This window comes from Penaeus vannamei, chromosome 15, assembly GCF_042767895.1.
Source record: "Penaeus vannamei isolate JL-2024 chromosome 15, ASM4276789v1, whole genome shotgun sequence".
Classification (NCBI taxonomy): Eukaryota; Metazoa; Arthropoda; class Malacostraca; order Decapoda; family Penaeidae; genus Penaeus; species Penaeus vannamei.
Window position 1 is genome coordinate 9335345 of NC_091563.1, and position 17500 is coordinate 9352844.

Consider the following 17500-nt stretch of genomic DNA (forward strand, 5'->3'; position numbering starts at 1 on the left):
TGTGTTTGCATCTTCGTTTGCTCTGTTCATGCTCTTAACACGACGCTTGTATCTGTCGATGTTATTCCTCTTTCTTGACTCTTTCCGCTGCCTTGTTTACGGAAGAGGTGTCGACACAATGCTCCTCTCTCTTCTCTCTCTTTCTCTTTTTTTCTCTCTCTTTCCTTCTCTCTCTCTCTCTCTCTCTCTCTCTCTCTCTCTCTCTCTCTCTCTCTCTCTCTCTCTCTCTCTCTCTCTCTTTCTCTCTCTCTCCCTCTCTCTCTCTCTCTCTCTCTCTCTCTCTCTCTCTCTCTCTCTCTCTCTCACTTTTCCTCTATTTTTCTATCTATCCACGTATCTCTGTCTGTGTCTCTATCTAGCTATCTAGCTATTTCTATCTCTCTCCTTGTTGATTACCCCTTCCCCTTTCATATCTCTTTTTCTCTATCTTTCATCACCTATCTCCTTTTCGTTTCCTCTCTCTCTCATCGTTTCGCCTTTTCTTCACCCGCTATAAACTTTTCCTTTCTCTCTCTTATTCTCCCGATCTCTCTTCTTCCCTCCTTCCATTACCAAATCCTCTCTCTATCTCATCGCATCCTAATCTTTCCCGCTCATTTATCCATCTCCCTTATTCCCCTTTCGCAACTCGGACCGAATGTGATATATTCATGAGAACCTTCTAGTTTATTCGTTGTTTCCTTGCTTTGATTACGTGGCGGTGAGGGGAGGCGGGGGGGAGGGGGATAGGCATAATAACTTCGCAAAATAACTAATCATCTAATCAATGTCTGGGTGGAGATTGAATGATTGATTTATTGGAATAATACAATCTGCTTCTTCGTTATTTTTTACTGCATGGTTCCTTGGTGAAACGGACACGCACGTAGAAGCACAAACTCACACGCACACATATATATGCGTCTATACATACACACACACACACACAAACATACACACACACACACACACACACACACACACACACACACACACACACACACACACACACACACACACACACACACACACACACACACACACACACACACACACACACACACACACACAGAGAGAGAGAGAGAGAGAGAGAGAGAGAACAGATAGATAGATAAGTACATGTATGCATATTTGCATGCATTTATGCATGTATATCAAGATATATAGATAGAGAGAGAGACTGATGGACGAAAAGACTGATAGATGGGTGAACACGTAAACAAACTGATCGATTAACTGATAGATAACTGAGAAACGAAAAAGGTTAAACACACACAAAAGCAAAGGAACAAACAGATGCACAGAGCGAGAAGAAAGTTCTCGAATCCTCTCTCTTCCTCCTGCCCCCATCTCCCCCACCCTTCCCCCACCCTCCCCCCTCCCCCCACACACACAGCACTCCGGGCCAACATCTCCCATCTTTTGGAAAGCAGTAGAATAAATGCAATCGAAAAATGAACTGTAAAAGCCAAGGTCCCTCCCCGCCCATCCCACCCCCACCCACCCCCTCCACTTTCGCCGTTCCCCTCTCTCCCCCCGTAGTCCCTATCCCCCCCTCTCTCACTTTGCTATTCTTTCCCTCTCCCTCCCCGTCCTCTCTTTTACTGCCTCCCCACCCCGACCCCCTCTCTTCTCTCTCTCTATTCTTCACCCCTTCCCTTACTCTTCCAGTCCCCTCGCACCCCCCATCCTCCCTTTCCCCCCATGCCCATTCTCCCCTCTGTCCTCCCCCTCACCTTCCTGCCCATTCCTCCTTTCTCTCCCCCATTCGCTCACTAACCCCAAAGTCCCTCTCCAATCCATCCTCCCCTTTTCCTATTCCACTCCATCTCTTCTCCTCTCCGTCCTCTCCTATCTTTCCCTTGAACCCCAGATCCTATCCACCTTCCGCCTCCCCCCCCCCTCCGTCCTCCCCTATCCTTCCCTTACCTCCCAAATCCTCCCCGCCTTCCCCAACGTTCCTCCCCCTCCATCCACCATCCACCTCTATCCTTTCCTTGCACCCCAAATCCTACCCACCTATCACCCAATGCACCTTCCCCTCCTTTCACGCCCCTCAAATCCTACACATCCCATTCCCGTCCCCCCAAAAGCACCTCACCCCTCCCTATCCACTCCTATACTTTCCTTTGCACCCCAAAATCCTACCCACCTTTCCCCCCTCTTCCATTAACTCTATCTTTCCCTCGCCTCCGAATCCTATCCACCTTTCCACCCCCTCTCCATCCACCCCTATCCTCTCCTTGTCCCCCTAAAATCCTACCCACCTTCCCTTCTTCCATCCACACCTACCCTTCCTCTATCCCCACCATCCACCCCTATCCTTCCCTTGACCCCCCTAAAATCCTACCCACCTTCCCTCCTTCCTCCATCCACCTCTTATTCTTTCCCTTGACCCCCTAAACCCTACCCACCTCCCCCCCCTCCATCCAGAGAGAGAGAGAGACCCCTATCCTTACCATACCCCCCTAAAATCCTATCCATATTCCCTCCTTCCACTCACCTCCTTCCCCCCTTCATCCCTCCACCCCTATCCTTACCATGACCCCCCTAAAATCCTACCCACCTTCCCTCGTCCCAAATCCTACCCACCTTCCCCCCTTCCACGCACCTCCTTCCTCATTCCCCCATCCACCATCCACCCCTATCCTTACCATGCACCCCCACCCCCACCCCAAATCCAACCCACCCCATTTCCCCCCCTCGACCTATCCCCCCGCCCTCTCCCTTCCTCCCTCCGTCTCGTCCGCAGAAAATGGATTTGCAGGCTAACGCGTTCGCAGTTGCTCCCAGTCTGTTTGCTTTTCTTATCAATGAGGGCTATGTCAACTCCAGGCTACTCCTGCCTATCAAAACAACTCCTCAAGACAATGCATTGTAGGGAAATTTCTGTTTCTTATGGGGGAGGGAGGGAGGGAAGGGGAGGGAAGGGAAGGGGAGGGAAGGGAAGGGGAGGGAGGGAGGAAGGGGGAGGGAAGGGGATGGAGAGGGGGGAGGGGAGGGAGGGAGGGAAGGGGCGGGAGAGAGGGAGGGAGGGATGTAGGGGGAGGGGAGGAGAATTGGAATGTAGGAGAGGGAGAGGGAGAGGGATGTAAAGAATTGGATGAAGAGAGAGAGAGAAAGAAGAAGAAAGAGAGAGAGAGTCAGAAGAGAGAGAAAAAGAAAGAAAAAAAGGAGAAACAGAAATAAAAGAAAAGAAAAATTAAAAGCATCTACACCCCCCCCCCAAAAAAAAAAAAAAAAAAAAAAAGTCAACATCTACCAAATGGCCATGAGAAAGAAAAGAAAATAGGGAAGAAGGAGGAGAACACTCGAAGAATGATGGCGGACACAATGATGATAACGGGTGTAATTCTTCTCCGCCGATTTGATGAAGACGGATTGTTCCTCAGAAATTTCACGAAGTCAGTAAGTCAAAAAAAGAAGAAAAATAGGGAAAAATAAAAATAAAATTGAGTTTATGACTTGGATTATGAATAGCAAATGTTAACATGTATTTTTTCATTGTTCAAATTATTTTCATCAGTATTACTAGAGTTCATATTTTAGTTCTTATTGTGATAGAAACATTAGTTTATTGGCATCACGGTTATTGATTTTTTTAATATTATAATTGCTTATTATGGTTACTACTGTTATCATTTTTTGTGGTAATCATTCATTTTTCTTTGTCTCATTTGCATAAACACCTGATTAGTGGGTCGCATTCGCCTCCCAGTTATTATGATTGTTGTTATTATTGTTGTTGTTATCACTGATATTATATTATCACCATTATCACTGTTATTGTTTTTTTTTCATTACTATAGTTATTATTATTGTTAATATTTTTAATATTATTTTTATTGTGAACATCATCATCATCATCATCATCATCATCATCATCACCATCATCATCATCATCATCATCATCACCATCATCATCATCATCATCATCATCATCATCATCATCATCATCATCATCATCATCATCATCATCATCATCATCATCATCATCATCATCATCATCATTATCATTTTTAATATAATTGTTTTTACTCTCATCATCACCATTATTCTCATTCCTACTATCATCGTTATCATTAGTGTCAACCAATCTACAGAGTTAGATAGATTGCGATATGAAGATACTAGCGGGCAGATATATAGATTGACAAGTTGAAATAGAGATTGATTAATCTGGCAATATTCAGACAGACGGACTGGCATATGTAATGAAAGATCACAAATAGATACGTTGTTATAGATAGATAACTGAAGATAGATATATAGATAGATAGATAGATAGAGATAGATAGATAGATAGATAGATAGATAGATAGATAGATAGATAGATAGATAGATAGATAGATAGATAGATAGATAGATAGATAGATAGGTAGGTAGGTAGGTAGGTAGGTAAATAGATAGATAGATAGATAAATCGACATCAAAGCATACACATCTCCCACATATGGATAAGAATAATCAAAATAATCAAAGAATCTAAAGAATGGTCATATGAATTCGCACGGGGATTAAAAATAAATTCCTGTGATAAGAGGAAGTCATCTTGACACAGTTTCAGATAAAAAGAAGAGAAAGAAAGAGAGACAAAAATAGGGTCTGTAATTCTCAAGAGTCACGTCCTCATGCATATTCAGGCAGCCTCTGTCTTCACTCACCCATGGAGAATATTGCTCAAGGGCATGGAGACTCATTGACTCAAACCAATAGAAAGTAATTTGCTTTCATCGAGGGATTTTTTTTTTTTTTTTTTTTTTGAGGGGGGGGGGTGAAAAAAGTGGTATTTTGGGATTGCTTCGATTTTTTTTTTTTTTGGGGGGGGGTGGGGGGGTGAAAAAAGAGGTATTTTGGGATTGCTTCGATTTTCCCCCTTTTTTGGGGGGTGGGGGGTGGGGGTGAAAAAAGTTTGGGGGGGGGTGGGATAGTGGTGAAAAAGAGGTATTTTTGGATTGCTTCGATTTTTTTTTCTTTTTTGTGGAGCGGTGGGGGTTGGGTGTGAAAAAAGAGGTATTTTGGGGTTGTTTCGATTTTTTCTTTTCTTTTTTTTTTGGTGGGGGGGGGGTGGGGGTGAAAAAGAGGTATTTAGGGATTGCTTCGAATTGTTTTTCTTTTCTGGGGGGTAGGGGTGGGGGTGAAAAAATAGGTATTTTGGGATTGCTTCGATTTTTTTAGGGGGTTAGGGGGGTGGGGGTGAAAAAAGAGGTATTTTGGATTGCTTCGATTTTTTTTCTTTTCTTTTTTGGGGGGTGGAGGTGGGGGTGAAAAAAGAGGTATTTTGGGATTGCTTCGATTTTCCCCCTTTTTTGGGGGGATGGGGGGTAGGGGTGAAAAAATAGGTATTTTGTAATTGCTTCGATTTTTTGGGGGGGGAGGGGATGGTGGGGGAAGAGATATTTTGCGATTGTTTCGACTTTTTTTTGGGGGGATTGGGGGTTGGGGGTGAAAAAAGAGGTATTTTGGGATTGCTTCGATTTTAATTTTCTTTTTTTTGGGGGGGGGGGTTGAAATAAGGTATTTCGGGATTTTATGAAGACACATTTTTTGTAGATATTATTTATTTAAACCTTTTTTTTTCTTCTTAACATTTTGAGATTGCTGCACTAATATTCATATCCAATGTTTATTATTTACGTGCTTTCTCACCATTTTCTTAATCTTGTGTTTTTTTCTTTCTTAGTCTCAGACTTCTTAAGAAAACGCACAATCATCATACCTTTGAAATCATCATGATATATACCTGAAATGCTTACTCAGGCAATCATTTCTATCAGACTATTGTACATTATTGTTATCATCATTATTGTTGTTATTATTGTTGTTAATATAGTTGTTGTTGTTCTTAGTATTGTTATCATTATTATCATTATCATCATCAGTATTATCATTGTTATTGCTGTGTTTACTATTTTTATCATTATTATTATTATTATTATTATTATTATTATTATTATTATTATTATTATCATCATTATTATTATTGTTATTATTATTATTATTCCTGTCATCATCATTATCATTGTCTTTATTATTTCTATTATCATTGTTATTATCATTATCATTATTTTCATCATTATCATTATCCTTATCATTATTATTACTATCATTATTATTTTCATTATCACTTTGACTGGTGATGCTCATCTTATTTTCATTCTTATTCTTACTATTATCATTTATAATATTATTGTTACAATAATAATTATTATTATCATTATCATTATTATTATTATTATTGTCATTATCATTATTATTATCATGATCATCATACTACTAGAATCGTCGCTGTTTGTATTACAGTTATTTCTTTGTTTTTGTTGTTATCCTTATCATTATCATTGTCATATATATCATTATTATTATGACTCATCATTATCATCATTATCATCATTATCATCATTATCATCATCATCATCATCGTCATCATTTTTATCATTAATATTGCTCTTGCTATTATTATCATTACTATTATTTTTATTCTTATTATTTTCAATACTATCATTATCATTTTTATCACTATTATTATCATCATTATCATTATTACTATCATTATCATTGTTATTATTGTTATTGATACTATAATTGTTATTTGTTTTATGGTTATCATTATAATCGTTATTATTTTCATGATTATTGTTATCATTATCATATGATTATCATTATCGTTATCATTATAATCAGTGTTGTTATCATTAACATAATCGTTGTTACTGTCATTTATATTGTTATTATTAGTTATCATTACTATTAGTATGATTATTATTGATATTATTACCATTACCATTATTTGATATCATTATCATATTTTTACTATTATTTTCATCTTTATTCTTTAAATAGGATTATCATTATCATGATTTTTATTATTGCAATGAAAATTATTATCCATAATCAATATCATCATCATTACTATTGTTTTTGTTATTATTACTATGATTAATATCATCATTATAATGACATTAGTGGTAATAATTATCATAATAATGATATTAATAATAGGAATAAGAAGAATGATGATAATAATTACAATGCTGACAATTGTTAATGTCCTAAATATTGGTATTGTCATTATAATCATCATTATCATTGTTGTAATAATGATGATAATGATAATAATAATAATATGATAATATTAATAGTAATGATAATAATAATAATAATAACATCATTACCATTTCATCATCATTATCATCGTCTTTATTATTATTATTATTACTATTGTTATATTCATCAGTATTATCACACACACACACACACACACACACACACACACACACACACACACACACACACATACAGACACACACGTACACACACACAAACACATACGCACACACACACACACACACACACACATACGCACACACACACACACACACAATCAATCAAGCACACGCAGTCACTCTCTCACACACACACACACACACACACACACACACACACACACACACACACACACACACAATCAAGCACACGCAGTCACCCACACACACATACAATCAAGCACACCCAGTCACTCACACACACACACACACAATCAAGCACACGCAGTCACCCACACACACAAACACATACGCACACGCAGACGCGCAGTCCCACAGCGGTCATATAAGTTGGTATATCAGAGCGGCCTTTGCACCAGCATGAGCTCAGCTGTAAATCACTCCGGCCAATGGATTTTCCAGCCGTTGTGAACATGGCCGCTGGCCTGGGATGGTATATTTCTTTCGCCGTGGCTCGTTCTTGCCCGAGTCCTTCTGCTACGGTCTGCGTCATATCCCATGCGGCGGCAGGGTCGAGAGTCGCATGGCCGGCGGGTGGGGCTTTCGACCTTAGCGTTGTAATTGATGCCTCAAGTTCATCATCCCGAGGTTTGATCTACCGCGGCTATGCATCTTGCCTCGGCCCGGAAGCGGTTACGGATATGGAAATTCGGGCTTTATGTCTCTGGCAATTAAGGTCTTTTACCTGCGGGCTTTTCCCCTTGGGTCTCCGGGTCGGACTCGTTGGCCGGGTCCCGATGAGGAGAAACAAAAAAGAAAGGAAGAAGAAAAGAAAAGAAAAGAAAAAGAAGGAAGAAAAGGAAATAAAAGAAAGAAAGAAGAAATGGAAAGAAAGAAAGAAAGAAGAAATGGAAAGAAATAACAAACGAAAAGAAAGAAAGAACAAAAGAAAAGAAAGAAGAAAAAGAAAAAACTAAAGAAAAGAAAGAAAGAACAAAAGAAAACAAAGAAAAAAGAAAATAAAACAAAGAAAGAACAAAATAAAAGCAAGAAATAACAAAAGAAAATAAATAAAGAACAAAACAAAAGAAAGAAAGACAGCACCGAGTGAGGGCAATTCAAGTTAGGTCAGTCCAGGCTATCAGACCAATTCAGGGCTGAGAAGAGACCATGTCATTCTAGAGTCATCCAAGCCAGAGTGATTCTGTCTTGCTTAATCCGATCTAAATCAATCCCGACCAAGCCAGATCACACGGAAGCCAGACGAGGAGACGAAACAAATGAAATAAAAGAAAGAAAGAAGAAAAGAAAAGAAAAAAGAGAAGAAAAGAAAAGAAAGAACAAAAGAAAAGAAAGAAAGAACAAAATAAAAGAAAAAGAAAGAAAAAACTAAAGAAAAGAAAGAAAGAACAAAAGAAAAGAAAAGAAAGAAAGAACAAAAGAAAAGAAAGAAAAAAAGAAAGAAATAACAAAATAAAAGAAAGAGAAGAGGCCATGTCATTCTAGAGTCATCCAAGCCAGAGTGATTCTGTCTTGCTTAATCCGATCTAAATCAATCCCGACCAAGCCAGATCACACGGAAGCCAGACGAGGAGACGAAACAAATGAAATAAAAGAAAGAAAGAAGAAAAGAAAAGGAAAAAGAGAAGAAAAGAAAAGAAAGAAGAAAAGAAAAGAAAGAAAGAAGAAGAGAAAAGAAAGAAGAAAAAGAAAAAACTAAAGAAAAGAAAGAAAGAACAAAAGAAAAGAAAAGAAAAAAACGAAAGAACAAAAGAAAAGAGAGAAAGAAAAAAAAAGAAATAACAAAACAAAAGAAAGAGAAGAGGCCATGTCATTCTAGAGTCATCCAAGCCAGAGTGATTCTGTCTTGCTTAATCCGATCTAAATCAATCCCGACCAAGCCAGATCAACGGAAGCCAGACGAGGAGACGAAACAAATGAAATAAAAGAAAGAAAGAAGAAAAGAAAAGAAGAAAAGAGAAGAAAAGAAAAGAAAAAACTAAAGAAAAGAAAGAAATAACAAAAGAAAAGAAAAAAAATAAAACAAAGAAAGAACAAAAGAAAGAAATAACAAAAAAAGAAAGAACAAAACAAAACAAAAGAAAGAGACAGCACCGAGTGAGGGCAATTCAAGTTAGGTCAGTCCAGGCTATCAGACCAATTCAGGGCTGAGAAGAGGCCGTGTCATTCTAGAGTCATCCAAGCCAGAGTGATTCTGTCTTGCTTAATCCGATCTAAATCAATCCCGACCAAGCCAGATCACACGGAAGCCAGACGAGGAGACGAAACAAATGAAATAAAAGAAAGAAAGAAGAAAAGAAAAGAAAAAAGAGAAGAAAAGAAAAGAAAGAACAAAAGAAAAGAAAGAAAGAAGAAAAGAAAAGAAAGAAGAAAAGAAAGAAAAAACTAAAGAAAAGAAAGAAAGAACAAAAGAAAAGAAAAGAAAATAAAGAAAGAACAAAAGAAAAGAAAGAAATAAAGAAAAGAAATAACAAAACAAGAGAAAGAGAAGAGGCCATGTCATTCTAGAGTCATCCAAGCCAGAGTGATTCTGTCTTGCTTAATCTGATCTAAATCAATCCCGACCAAGCCAGATCACACGGAAGCCAGACGAGGAGACGAAACAAATGAAATAAAAGAAAGAAAGAAGAAAAGAAAAGAAAGAAAGAGAAGGAAAGAAAAGAAAGAACAAAAGAAAAGAAAGAAAGAAGAAAAGAAAGAAAAAACTAAAGAAAAGAAAGAAAGAACAAAAGAAAAGAAAGAAATAAAAAAAAGAAATAACAAAACAAAAGAAAGAGAAGAGGCCATGTCATTCTAGAGTCATCCAAGCCAGAGTGATTCTGTCTTGCTTAATCCGATCTAAATCAATCCCGACCAAGCCAGATCACACGGAAGCCAGACGAGGAGACGAAACAAATGAAATAAAAGAAAGAAAGAAGAAAAGAAAAGAAAAAAGAGAAGAAAAGAAAAGAAAGAACATAAGAAAAGAAAAGAAAAAAGAGAAGAAAAAAAAAGAAAGAACAAAAGAAAAGAAAGAAAAAAGAAAAAACTAAGAAAAGAAAAGAAAAGAACAAAAAAAAGAAAAAACTAAAGAAAAGAAAGAAAGAACATAAGAAAAGAAAGAAATAAAAAAAAGAAATAACAAAACAAAAGAAAGAGAAGAGGCCATGTCATTCTAGAGTCATCCAAGCCAGAGTGATTCTGTCTTGCTTAATCCGATCTAAATCAATCCCGACCAAGCCAGATCACACGGAAGCCAGACGAGGAGACGAAACAAATGAAATAAAAGAAAGAAAGAAGAAAAGAAAAGAAAAAAGAGAAGAAAAGAAAAGAAAGAACAAAAGAAAATAAAGAAAGAAGAAAAGAAAAGAAAGAAAGAACAAAAGAAAAGAAAAAGAAAGAAAAAACTAAAGAAAAGAAAGAAAGAACAAAAGAAAAGAAAAGAAAAGAAAATAAAGAAAGAACAAAAGAAAAGAAAGAAATAAAGAAAAGAAATAACAAAACAAAAGAAAGAGAAGAGGCCATGTCATTCTAGAGTCATCCAAGCCAGAGTGATTCTGTCTTGCTTAATCTGATCTAAATCAATCCCGACCAAGCCAGATCACACGGAAGCCAGACGAGGAGACGAAACAAGTGAAATAAAAGAAAGAAAGAAGAAAAGAAAAGAAAAAAGAGAAGAGAAGAAAAGAAAGAACAAAAGAAAAGAAAGAAAGAAGAAAAGAAAAGAAAAAGAAAGAAAAAACTAAAGAAAAGAAAGAAAGAACAAAAGAAAAGAAAAGAAAGAAAATAAAGAAAGAACAAAAGAAAAGAAAGAAATAAAAAAAAGAAATAACAAAACAAAAGAAAGAGAAGAGGCCATGTCATTCTAGAGTCATCCAAGCCAGAGTGATTCTGTCTTGCTTAATCTGATCTAAATCAATCCCGACCAAGCCAGATCACACGGAAGCCAGACGAGGAGACGAAACAAATGAAATAAAAGAAAGAAAGAAGAAAAGAAAAGAAAAAAGAGAAGAAAAGAAAAGAAAGAACAAAAGAAAAGAAAGAAAGAACAAAAGAAAAGAAAAAGAAAGAAAAAACTAAAGAAAAGAAAGAAAGAACAAAAGAAAAGAAAGAAAGAACAAAAGAAAAGAAAGAAATAAAAAGAAAGAACAAACAAAACAAAAGAAAGAGAAGAGGCCATGTCATTCTAGAGTCATCCAAGCCAGAGTGATTCTGTCTTGCTTAATCTGATCTAAATCAATCCCGACCAAGCCAGATCACACGGAAGCCAGACGAGGAGACGAAACAAATGGAATAAAAGGAAGAAAGAAGAAAAGAAAGAAAAAACTAAAGAAAAGAAAGAAAGAACAAAAGAAAAGAAAAGAAAATAAAGAAAGAACAAAAGAAAAGAAAGAAATGAAAAAAAGAAATAACAAAACAAAAGAAAGAGAAGAGGCCATGTCATTCTAGAGTCATCCAAGCCAGAGTGATTCTGTCTTGCTTAATCCGATCTAAATCAATCCCGACCAAGCCAGATCACACGGAAGCCAGACGAGGAGACGAAACAAATGAAATAAAAGAAAGAAAGAAGAAAAGAAAAGAAAAAAGAGAAGAAAAGAAAAGAAAGAACAAAAGAAAAGAAAGAAAGAAGAAAAGAAAAGGAAGAAAGAAGAAAAGAAAAAACTAAAGAAAAGAAAGAAAGAACAAAAGAAAGAAAAGAAAATAAAGAAAGAACAAAAGAAAAGAAAGAAATAAAAAAAAGAAATAACAAAACAAAAGAAAGAGAAGAGGCCATGTCATTCTAGAGTCATCCAAGCCAGAGTGATTCTGTCTTGCTTAATCTGATCTAAATCAATCCCGACCAAGCCAGATCACACGGAAGCCAGACGAGGAGACGAAACAAATGGAATAAAAGAAAGAAAGAACAAAAGAAAAGAAAGAACAAAAGAAAAGAAAGAAAGAACAAAAGAAAAGAAAAGAAAAGAAAGAAAGAACAAAAGAAAAGAAAGAAATAAAAAAAAGAAATAACAAAACAAAAGAAAGAGAAGAGGTCATGTCATTCTAGAGTCATCCAAGCCAGAGTGATTCTGTCTTGCTTAATCCGATCTAAATCAATCCCGACCAAGCCAGATCACACGGAAGCCAGACGAGGAGACGAAACAAATGAAATAAAAGAAAGAAAGAAGAAAAGAAAAGAAAAAAGAGAAGAGAAGAAAAGAAAGAAGAAAAGAAAAGAAAGAAAGAACAAAAGAAGAGAAAAAGAAAGAAAAAGTAAAGAAAAGAAATAAAGAACAAAAGAAAAGAAAGAAATAAAAAAAGAAATAACAAAACAAAAGAAAGAGAAGAGGCCATGTCATTCTAGAGTCATCCAAGCCAGAGTGATTCTGTCTTGCTTAATCCGATCTAAATCAATCCCGACCAAGCCAGATCACACGGAAGCCAGACGAGGAGACGAAACAAATGAAATAAAAGAAAGAAAGAAGAAAAGAAAAGAAAAAAGAGAAGAAAAGAAAAGAAAGAACAGAAGAAAAGAAAGAAAGAAGAAAAGAAAAGAAAGAAAAAACTAAAGAAAAGAAAGAAAGAACAAAAGAAAAGAAAAGAAAGAAAGAACAAAAGAAAAGAAAGAAAGAACAAAAGAAAAGAAAGAAAGAACAAAAGAAAAGAAAAGAAAAGAAAGAAAGAACAAAAGAAAAGAAAGAAATAAAAAAAAGAAATAACAAAACAAAAGAAAGAGAAGAGGTCATGTCATTCTAGAGTCATCCAAGCCAGAGTGATTCTGTCTTGCTTAATCCGATCTAAATCAATCCCGACCAAGCCAGATCACACGGAAGCCAGACGAGGAGACGAAACAAATGAAATAAAAGAAAGAAATAAGAAAAGAAAAGAAAAAAGAAAAGAAAATAAAGAAAGAACAAAAGAAAAGAAAGAAAAGAAAAGAAAAAGAAAGAAAAAACTAAAGAAAAGAAAGAAAGAACAAAAGAAAAGAAAAGAAAATAAAGAAAGAACAAAAGAAAAGAAAGAAAGAAAAAAAAGAAATAACAAAACAAAAGAAAGAGAAGAGGCCATGTCATTCTAGAGTCATCCAAGCCAGAGTGATTCTGTCTTGCTTAATCTGATCTAAATCAATCCCGACCAAGCCAGACCACACGGAAGCCAGTCGAGGAGACGAAACAAATGAAATAAAAGAAAGAAAGAAGAAAAGAAGAGAAAAAAGAGAAGAAAAGAAAAGAAAGAACAGAAGGAAAGAAAAAGAAAGAAAAACTAAAGAAAAGAAAGAGACAAAGAAAAGAAAAGAAAGAAAAGAAGATAAAGAAAGAACAAAAGAAAGAAAAGAAAGAAAGAACAAAAGAAAAGAAAAAGAAAGAAAAACTAAAGAAAAGAAAGAAAGAACAAAAGAAAAGAAAAGAAAAGAAAGAAACAAAAAGAAAAGAAAGAAATAAAAAAAAGAAATAACAAAACAAAAGAAAGAGAAGAGGCCATGTCATTCTAGAGTCATCCAAGCCAGAGTGATTCTGTCTTGCTTAATCCGATCTAAATCAATCCCGACCAAGCCAGATCACACGCAAGCCAGACGAGGAGACGAAACAAGTGAAATAAAAGAAACAAAGAAGAAAAGAAAAGAAAAAAGACAAGGAAAGAAAAGAAAGAACAAAACAAAAGAAAGAAAGAAGAAAAGAAAGAAAAAAATAAAAAAAAGAAAGAAAGAACAAAAGAAAAGAAAAGAAAAGAAAATAAAGAAAGAACAAAAGAAAAGAAAGAAATAAAAAAAAGAAATAACAAAACAAAAGAAAGAGAAGAGGCCATGTCATTCTAGAGTCATCCAAGCCAGAGTGATTCTGTCTTGCTTAATCCGATCTAAATCAATCCCGACCAAGCCAGATCACACGGAAGCCAGACGAGGAGACGAAACAAATGAAATAAAAGAAAGAAAGAAGAAAAGAAAAGAAAGAACAAAAGAAAAGAAAGAAAGAACAAAAGAAAAGAAAGAAAGAACAAAAGAAAAGAAAAAGAAAGAAAAAACTAAAGAAAAGAAAGAAAGAACAAAAGAAAAGAAAAGAAAAGAAAATAAAGAAAAATCAAAAGAAAAGAAAGAAGTGAAAAAAAGAAATAACAAATCAAAAGAAAGAGAATAGGTCATGTCATTCTAGAGTCATCCAAGCCAGAGTGATTCTGTCTTGCTTACTCCGATCTAAATCAATCCCGTCCAAGCCAGATCACCAGGAAGCCAGACGAGGAGACGAAACAAATGAAATAAAAGAAAGAAAGAAGAAAAGAAAAGAAAAAAGAGAAGAAAAGAAAAGAAAGAACAAAAGAAAAGAAAGAAAGAAAGAACAAAAGAAAGAAAGAAAGAAGAAATGAAGAAAAGAAAAGAAAGAACAAAAGAAAAGAAAAGAAAATAAAGAAAGAACAAAAGAAAAGAAAGAAATAAAAAAAAGAAATAACAAAACAAAAGAAAGAGAAGAGGCCATGTCATTCTAGAGTCATCCAAGCCAGAGTGATTCTGTCTTGCTTAATCTGATCTAAATCAATCCCGACCAAGCCAGATCACACGGAAGCCAGACGAGGAGACGAAACAAATTCTAATAAATTGAATAAAGAATGATTCAACAAATTCCAATTATTGAAGACAGAATTATTTAAGAAAAATATAAGGACCTTATAATAGTAATGATAATAATAATATAAGAAATATAAGAAAAATATAAGAGCGTTTTCTTCTCAAAGGAACGGCTGCCACATCAAAAGAAATGGCAAGAGGTAGAAGCAAAACAAAAAAGTGGTTGAGAGAGAGTAAGAGAGAGAGAGAGAGAGAGAGAGAGAGAGAGAGAGAGAGAGAGAGAGAGAGAGAGAGAAAGATAGACAGAGAGAGAGAGAGAGACAGAGAAAGAGAAAGAAAGAGAGAAAGAGAAAGAGAGAGAGAGAAAGAAAGAAAGAGAGAAAAGGAGAGAGAAAGAGAAAAGAAAGAGACAGAAAAAGAGAAAGAGAAAGACAGACAGACAGACAGACAAAGAGAGAGAGAGCGAGAAAGAAAGAGAAAGACAAAAAGAAACATGATACATCTAGCTGAAGTTTTCTTACGCTCGCGCAGTTTATGGGCATCGGACTCACAGAGGCTTCCATACGTGTAAATCTCGTTCTGGTCCGCTCTTGCACGCACGCACGCACTCACACGAATTACGCGTTAATGCACGCATGCACACGCTACTGCCTCGTATACGCACGCATGCACAAAGGCACGAAAGCACGTCTGGATTTATTTTTGCTCTTCGTGTTTGCATTTATAGCCTTTTGTCTAGTTCCAGTGTCTGTTTTTATTACGAAAAAATGGATGGAGTGAGAAGTCGAAGTAGAGAGGAGGAGTATAGACATTTTTTTTTTTTTTTTTTATCTTGATGTTTGTTATTTTGTAAATCTATTTGTTAGCATCTCCTCTCTCTCCTCTCTTCTCTTCTCTGACTGTCTATATGAATGGCCCCCGAGCTGGCCCCTCGCCTCTCTCTCTCTCTTTCTCTGCTTCTCTCTTATTCTCATTAATCTCTCTCTCTCTCTCTCTCTCTCTCTCTCTCTCTCTCTCTCTCTCTCTCTCTCTCTCTCTCTCTCTCTCTCTCTCTCTCTCTCTCCCCTCTCTCTCTCTCTCCCTCTCTCTCTCTCTCTCTCTCTCCCTCTCTCTCTCTCTCTCTCTCTCTCTCTCTCTCTCTCTCTCTCTCTCTCTCTCTCTCTCTCTCTCTCTCTCTCTCTCTCTCTCTCTCTCTCTCTCTCTCTCTCTCTCTCTCTCTCTCTCTCTCTCTCTCTCTCTCCTCTCTCTCTCTCTCTCTCTCTCCTCCTCCTCCTCTCTCTCTCTCTCTCTCCCTCCCTCCCTCCCTCCCTCCCTCCCTCTTTCCCTCCCTCCTTCCCTCCCTCCCTCTCTGCCTCTTCCCTCCTCCTCCTTCCTCGTCTCTCTCTCTTGTTCTGTTTCACGTGCTCGCAAAGTAGCACGATCAATCCTGCACACGGCAACTAGTTCAGGAAATCTGGAAAAAAAAAAGTCTGGAAAGTCTTGCATTCCTATTGATAGACATTAATTAAAACTTGTGGCTTAATCTGGCGATACTTCTGTGCCGATTAGACGATCCTTCCGGTTCCCTGCCCTTTCCTTCCACTGTTCTCTATCTTCCTTTTCCCTCTTTCTTTCTAGCTCTCATATCCTCTATCCTTTATTCTCTCCCATCTATTCTTTTTTCTCTCTTTTTTTTCTCTTCTCCCCTTTCAGTGTTTCCTCTTTATATTCCTCTCCCTTTTATCCCCTCTTGACTCTCTCTCTCTCTTTCTCTTTTCTCCTTTCCCGTCTTCCCTTATCCCTTTTTTCCCTCTTCCTTTTACTAGCTGGTCTTCCTTCTCCCTTTACCCTTCTCTCATCTCTCCTCTCCCCTCTTCCACTCCACATCGCCCCCTCCCCCCTCTCCCCCCCTCCCCCCCTCCCCCCGTCATGCCTGAGCCTGAAATGTTGCCTTTTGGGCCATGTTATTTCACGGTCGCGTAGCGTCGATCCTTATTTTGAATATCGGCTATTTTTTTTCTTATTTTCCTCCCCTGATCGTCTTTCTTTTTTTAAATGTGTGCTTCTTATCCATTCTTTTTACTTTTTCGGCGTAATGACCTTTTTTTTTCTTTCTTTCTTATCGCTTGTTTTGATGCGCTGAATATGATTTAATGTTCGCTTTTATGGAATGCGGGTTTAAATCACCAGCGTCGACACTCCCGCTTTAGAGTCAATAAGGAAATTGGCTCTGGAATGGATGACACCGATAACGGATAACATTAATGTTAAGAATTTCCAATCTATCAGCGTTGATGGTATTAGTACTGATGATGATAACAGTTATGAAGATGGTTGATATTGAATTTATAATCTTGATTCATGTTATATTATATTATACATTAAAAAACACTGGAAATGATAACAGTGATAATGATTACAATGATAATAATGATTGTAACAATGATAGCGATAGAACCATTGGTATTATTATCATTATAAAATAATATTAATATCATTAGCATCGCTGCTATCTATACCATCAATTGTATCATTATCATCATTATTATATTATATCATATTATCTTTATTGTCATCATACTTATCATCATTATTACAAATATTATTATTATCATTTTTGTTACTATTAGAATTCTTATTATAATCATTATCATCATTATTGTTATTATTATTTCTATAACTCTTTTCACTATTATTATTATTATTATCATCATCATCATTATTATCATTATCATTATTATTATTACTATTGTTATTATCATTATCAATATTATTGTTA